Source organism: Branchiostoma belcheri, unplaced genomic scaffold (assembly GCF_001625305.1).
Source record: "Branchiostoma belcheri isolate BF01 breed outbred unplaced genomic scaffold, Haploidv18h27 scaffold154, whole genome shotgun sequence".
In the NCBI taxonomy this organism is placed as follows: Eukaryota; Metazoa; Chordata; class Leptocardii; order Amphioxiformes; family Branchiostomatidae; genus Branchiostoma; species Branchiostoma belcheri.
The window spans coordinates 17,981-25,045 of NW_017802980.1; positions in this window are offsets into that span (position 1 = coordinate 17,981).

Below are 7,065 nucleotides of genomic sequence, written 5' to 3' on the forward strand. Positions count from 1 at the left end.
GGGTCACAGAACACTCGTGGGGATGTAGAATAAATCGTAGAAATCGGCCTAAAAGGGGATACAATTGACCAGACGAGTTTCTCGGTCATAGAGGGTCCACTTGGCCTGCACGGAGTCTGTGAGAAGTCGCTACGATGAAAAGGCATAAAAGTAATCCGCTCATCTGTGGAACAAGGGCAGTAGCTTAGCACCTAAGATCATAAATCATAAGGCCATAAACAACCCGGCGTGCAGGCCCGCGCAACCAAACTCCGCGCGGGGTTTCCTGGCCGATCGGTACACAAATGTGACATCCAGGCCGCCGTGAGCAGGTTTGCTAACTTAGTATCAGTTCATTATTCGGGATTAAACACTGTAATTAATATCAGCACCTAGTTTCTGACATGACATTAATTAGACTTAAAAATCTAGCAGAAACAACACAAATTCTGCTTGATAAACAAGCACCAAGAGAAAAAGAGACAAAAATACGGACGACCCCTCCCCACTAGTGCACGTCAGCACATGTTCTGATAGAAATCTGCAAATTGCTGTAATCCCTGAGTTCCACTGTCCATTTTTAACGCCAATCAGCCTGTTGAGGAGATACATGTTTTAATATTGTTCTTCACAGATGTGCCACTAAAATCTAATCCCATGAGGTGGATCTTGTTGAAGTTTGGGAGAATTTTTTTCAGGCGGCTCGCTACCGAAGGGTTCATTTCAAGGGTACACGTTGTCTAAAATATTATTGCATATCCGTGCCAATTGGACCTTTGATGGCCGGGAAACGCCTCTGGCTAATTATATCCCATTTTTTAGGCCGATTTCTACGATCTATTCAGCCTGCAAAAGGATCTGGTGGAGACTAGTTAGCCTCTACCCACCGTGCTCTACCAGGCTTCGGGAGGCGGCTGGAAAGAGTAGAAATCGGCCAAATAGAGAGATAACATGCTGAGGGAGTTGCTCCGCGCTTAGAGAACAGTTTGCCGAACCTGCCGAATACTTAGTACCAGTCGACCTTGGTCCTAACCATAGTCGGGGGTGTTCGGGAGGCCATATCCGGCTATGTGTGACTGGGACTTTAGTTACTACATTTACGTTGGTGCCGGATATCGTACCCAGAAGAAGATTAGGTACAGGTATAGTACCGCCCAGAAATTACATTAAACCTCTCATATCTCAATGATGGATCAGCAGTACCTTTTGAAAATTAGTGGCACATACGGGCACATGAAGTACAAATAAACGGTCGTTTATTGTTTTCCCGCCATTAACATCACATGATCCTCCCACTCCTTCCGTTCTTCTTGGAAAAGTGGCACATCCCAGGATCCAGCAAGGACAAAGAACAGGTGTTACAACTAGCCTCCTGTGCAGTACTGTAAAATCGCAGTATCAAAATAGCCTCTACCAGGCTTCGGGAGGCGACTGGAAAAAGTAGAAATCAGTCAAATAGAGAGATAACATGCTGAGGGAGTTGGTCCGCGCTTAGAGAACAGTTTGCCGTAGCCTCCTGTGCAGGCCCCGCGGCGGTGGGGAAGAGTTTTTAACGCATTATTTTAATATAGCCGGCCATCCTACATAGCCGCCGATAGAAGGTTGCTTTCCGTGGGCGTGGGCTTTCTGTGGATTGTACGTTTGCGGATCGGCTTCACGTTACAGGGAATCGTGCGCTCAATCAGTTGTTGACGTCCTAACGGCAACATCGATGGTATTCTTAGAGCGGGTACGCAAAGAATAAAGTAAGTATTGAGTTCAGGATTCAAAGTGTTTGGACGGGCTTCCCTTCGTGGTCTCTTTCCGCCTCCGTCTGTCTCCTCTCCCTAGCTTTTAGTTTTCTTGTGGCAGTATACCCGCTAAGAAGGAGTTTCTCCAGCCACCGAAATTACATTGTCAATCGTTTTCGTTGCTTGCTGGAACAGAATACGACGCCCTGCATGCACTCAATCTAGCTTTTCTGGCACATGTTTCATGTAAGACCGGCACGAATTTACCGCAGTACGGATCCAGGCACACGGAGCCATCCGCGCTCACTTCCTGATCGTAACTTGCTGTCCGGCAATAGTGCGTCTATCTCCAGCATAATGTGATGTCTTACACGTAGCATCCGACTACCGCACGTACGTAATAAAAAAGCGGATGGGGCAGTGATTATTTGCGGGCCGACTTGGCTTCTGTGCCGTAGAAGCAACCGCCGGGCTGGTACAGAAAAAGCAACGCTCACGGACTTCCCGTAGTACCTGTAGTTATGTATTTGGCACAAAACGCCTTGCTTTGCCGAGGCTAACGGATGCGTCAGTCTTTATTCAAGGACCGACTGGGCAGTGTTCATTTACGGACTGACTTGGCTTCTGTGCCCATAGGCATTTAGAGACAACCGCCTTGTGGACAGGTATATCCGCGGCCGCGCCTATCTAGGAGGAACGCTTGAGTTTGACACATTTTAAACTGCATCACATTTTCGTCGGTTTTGACAATCTTCAGCTTATTTATCAGGCTTATGTTGAACTTCATTCCTTGCGCTGTTTAGTGTTTTACCAGCCAAACTTCGTGTGTACTTGTTGTGCTGATTCGCCAGCGGCCCTCTGGCGGCGTCCTCTGTAGTCCGTACAGAAAGCCAGGCGCCTGCATACAAATGAGCCCGATCATGACGTCACGCGCCCCGATGCTGGCCAAAGACCGCCCGAGCTACCAGCGATATGTCAGCTGTTTCCGCGGATTTCCTTATTTAAAAGCAAACATGACTTGAGCAGACGGCGTTGTTGACGGGATGTAAGAAGGCGGACATTTTGATATTTGTTTCGGCCCTGTGCGACAAGTATTACTGAGTTTACAGGCATTTTTTGTTAAAATGCGTACCTATCTTTTGATCTCAGAAATATGGGAGAAGGATTACATAACGAAAAGTCCCCTATCCATGGCCACGGCTCTTCCCTGCAGCCGGCCGAGGTTGGGTCGACGTACACATGTGCTTCTGGTAGCGAGTTACTGGTACCATGAGGTTAGAAATCTAGACTGACAAAAGCCCACTTCTTTTCCACGGGGACGAACGATGGGCCTATACCGGGAAGTGCAATCGACCGCATTAGAATAGGATTTGATTTTTCATGAGAGTCTTGAGATTTTAAACAGGGTTTGGCGTTGTTGTTTTTTATTTCTTTACATTCAGTATCAATCGCTGGTCGCGATCGTGTCGAGTGCTGACGGCGGCTCAGAATTTGGCGACAAGATCGCCGCGGGGTGTCACCGCCCATTCAACAACGATTCCTACTTTTGGGTCACAGAACACTTCGTGGGGATTAGGAATAAATCGTAGAAATCGGCCTAAAAGGGGATACAATTGACCAGACGAGTTTCTCGGTCATAGAGGGTCCACTTGGCCTGCACGGAGTCTGTGAGAAGTCGCTACGATGAAAAGGCATAAAAGTAATCCGCTCATCTGTGGAACAAGGGCAGTAGCTTAGCACCTAAGATCATAAATCATAAGGCCATAAACAACCCGGTGTGCAGGCCCGCGCAACCAAACTCCGCGCTGGGTTTCCTGGCCGATCGGTACACAAATGTGACATCCAGGCCGCCGTGAGCAGGTTTGCTAACTTAGTATCAGTTCATTATTCGGGATTAAACACTGTAATTAATATCAGCACCTAGTTTCTGACATGACATTAATTAGACTTAAAAATCTAGCAGAAACAATATTACATGTTTTAATATTGTTCTTCACAGATGTGCCACTAAAATCTAATCCCATGAGGTGGATCTTGTTGAAGTTTGGGAGAATTTTTTTCAGGCGGCTCGCTACCGAAGGGTTCATTTCAAGGGTACACGTTGTCTAAAATATTATTGCATAAAACATTATTGCATATCCGTGCCAATTGGACCTTTGATGGCCGGGAAACGCCTCTGGCTAATTATATCCCATTTTTAGGCCGATTTCTACGATCTATTCAGCCTGCAAAAGGATCTGGTGGAGACTAGTTAGCCTCTACCCACCGTGCTCTACCAGGCTTCGCGGAGGCGGCTGGAAAGAGTAAAAAACGGCCAAATAGAGAGATAACATGCTGAGGGAGTTGCTCCGCGCTTAGAGAACAGTTTGCCGAACCTGCCGAATACTTAGTACCAGTCGACCTTGGTCCTAACCATAGTCGGGGGTGTTCGGGAGGCCATATTCGACTATGTGTGACTGGGACTTTAGTTACTACGTTTACGTTGGTGTCGGATATCGTACCCAGAAGAAGATTAGGTACAGGTATAGTACCGCCCAGAAATTACATTAAACCGCTCATATCTCAATGATGGATCAGCAGTACCTTTTGAAAATTAGTGGCACATACGGGCACATGAAGTACAAATAAACGGTCGTTTATTGTTTTCCCGCCATTAACATCACATGATCCTCCCACTCCTTCCGTTCTTCTTGGAAAAGTGGCACATCCCAGGATCCAGCAAGGACAACTAGCCTCCTGTGCAGTACTGTAAAATCGCAGTATCAAAATAGCCTCTACGAGGCTTCGGGACAAAAATGCGGGAGGTGGCTGGAAAAAGTAGAAATCGGCCAAATAGAGAGATAACATGCTCAGGGAGTTGGTCCGCGCTTAGAGAACAGTTTGCCGCACCCGAAGCCTGTCCGGGGTCGCTACGATCAAACGGTATAAAAGCAATCCCCTCATTATTCCAACAAAAAATATTTCAGCGCAGAAGATCATTTAAGCAATAAACCAACCAGCGCGTCGTGGGGAGCCGCGCCCATGTGTGTATGTATACACCTAGAGAAGACAGCCGGCCCATACAATGGTTAAACAAGCTTTACAATGTCGGGAATGAAGAAAAAAACTACTATAGTAAGTTATACTGATATTGGAAATGATATTAGTTGACACGGATTAATGCCGGCTGCACCGCACGGTAATTTCTAAGTGTGCCGGGTGCGGCGCGGCCATTGTACCCCACGCCGGGGACTTTTCGTTATGAAATACGTTTAACCGGTCGGTGTCCCCTTTCTTTACAAAATCGGCCAAGCTACAACGAACCTTCCGCATGTCAACTGAAAATGTAACTACTAACTTTTCTTGTCACAACTTTGGCTTCCCGAACACGAGCCGAACGCCCCGCAATCGTGGTTAGGCGAAGGTCGAAGCAAATTTCGGCTAGGTAGTGGGTAGTCGACGAGTTCGGCTACTATTCGGCTGTGCTAGTCAAAAGTGTCAAAATATTTAAACCATCAGGGGGTTGGTCTTGAGTTGGTTTGAATTTGGTCAGACTGCTTCTGAATGTCAACCGAACGTGGTCGGCTTGTGTTTTCGAGTAAGGTCGGGGGAAGGTCCTGAATGTGTCACAGAGCTTTACGTTTAACAGACCTGTTAACAGACCTGTGTCGTGACAACTTTCACTACGTGGAGCAGTTCTGCTATTTAGCATGAGTTATGTCATTGTATAAACTAGGTTCCTACATAACATAGGGGAGGAAGAGATGAAGAGAAACTAAAACGATACAATAACCAACTTACTGTTGGAATCTGTCGGTCCAAATTTTCGTTCTTGCTTGCAAGATGGCTGGGATGTTCTCAAAGATATCTTCGTTGTCTGAAGTTGTCTCTGGACGAAGTGCGGCGTGAGGCGCCAATGCGGTCTTATATTACAACGAATTGTGTAGTAGTATGTCTCTATCCGTCACCTTATTGGCTAAACGTAATTTTTCTTTTGTACTTGTAGGTGCCCGTATGTGCCACTGGCAATGTTTGGGAAGGAGTGGCGCGAACACGTCATGTTATCGCCTACAGTACTGCACAGGAGGCTAGTTGTCCTTGCTGGATCCTGGGATGTGCCACTTTTCCAAGAAGAACGGAAGTGGAGTGGGAGGATCATGTGATGTGAAGGGCGGGAAAACAATAAACGACCGTTTATTTGTACTTCATGTGCCCGTATGTGCCACTAATTTTCAAAAGGTACTGCTGATCCATCATTGAGATATGAGCGGTTTAATGTAATTTCTAGGCGGTACTATACCTGTACCTAATCTTCTTCTGGGTACGATATCCAACACCAACGTAAATGTAGTAACTAAAGTCCCTGTCACACATAGCCGAATATGGCCTCCCGAACACCCCCCGACTATGGTTAGGACCAAGGTCGACTGGTACTAAGTAACTCCCTCAGCATGTTATCTCTCTATTTGGCCGATTTCTACTCTTTCCAGCCGCCTCCCGAAGCCTGGTAGAGCACGGTGGGTAGAGGCTAGGTCGACTGGTGCTAAGTATTCGGCGAGGTCGGCTACTGTTCGGCTACGCTATCAGACGGTGGGGGGGGCGGCAGTGTTGAATTGGCTTCAGTACAAGTGCATGTCAAGTCAGGTTTCTCATCAGTTGCCAAATCAACAGGAATATTCAGCATGACCGTCGATCAAATAATTTTATTCTAAAGAAATTCGACAAAACACAGAGTTTGTAAACTTGTCATTTACTATTGATCCGAAAGGCTTTTGTGATGGAAGCCAAGGAAATAATCGTCATAATTTTTGCACATTTGCCATTCCCACTGGTTTCTTTGGATTACGTTCGATCCCTAGGACGTTTTGACAGGGTTGTTTTATTACTTGGAATTTTCTGTGCTACATATTATCCTTAAGCATGCGTGTCTACCCTTGGTTTCGTTGTAGGCTCAACCTTCCTTATGATTTACATATACTGATTCTTGCGAATTTATTCAGAGTCTAAATCATTACAACGCAATTATCAAACTAAAAAAAGTTCATTACACATCCCCCTACATTCAGAACAAGTTGTCAAACATATGTTAATATTTTTAAAAATCGTCCAAATACAGTCCTTTTCAAGTGATTTTGGGGCAATGTTACCTCAAAAAGAATGTCTAGAAAATGCCAGTACTTTTTAACAGCCAATAAACCACTTGTGTTGACGCATGGACGGGACAGGACAACTCTTAAGCCAGCTATCAAGTCTTGCAGAGGAACGCCGTGAATGGAGGACTCTTGTTGAAGGCCACATTGTCCCGACGGCAGCCACGTGACTGGTGAGGTGAGGTGAGGTGAGAGGTGGATAATGAACCCAAAAGTGGGCGTAAACT